The following is a 250-nucleotide window of genomic DNA, read 5'->3' as shown; positions in this document are numbered from 1 at the left end:
AGCACGGGTGCCTCAGCAAATCCCTGAATCATTTTGGCAGCACGGATGCCTCAGCAAATCTCTGAATCATTTTTGGCAGCATGGGTGCCTCAACAAATCCTTGGTCCATCACGGCAAACGCGGGAACTGCCTCGTCAAATCCTTGCTCCATCAGTAGAGCATCGATCTGCCTCATCAAATTCGGTACCTTTCCTAATGGCCCTTTTCTGAGCCTTGACAAAATAACGTTCACTTCTTTACTAGTTACTTA

This window comes from Lupinus angustifolius, chromosome LG20, assembly GCF_001865875.1.
Source record: "Lupinus angustifolius cultivar Tanjil chromosome LG20, LupAngTanjil_v1.0, whole genome shotgun sequence".
Lineage (NCBI taxonomy): Eukaryota > Viridiplantae > Streptophyta > Magnoliopsida > Fabales > Fabaceae > Lupinus > Lupinus angustifolius.
This window is presented reverse-complemented; position numbering follows the sequence as displayed.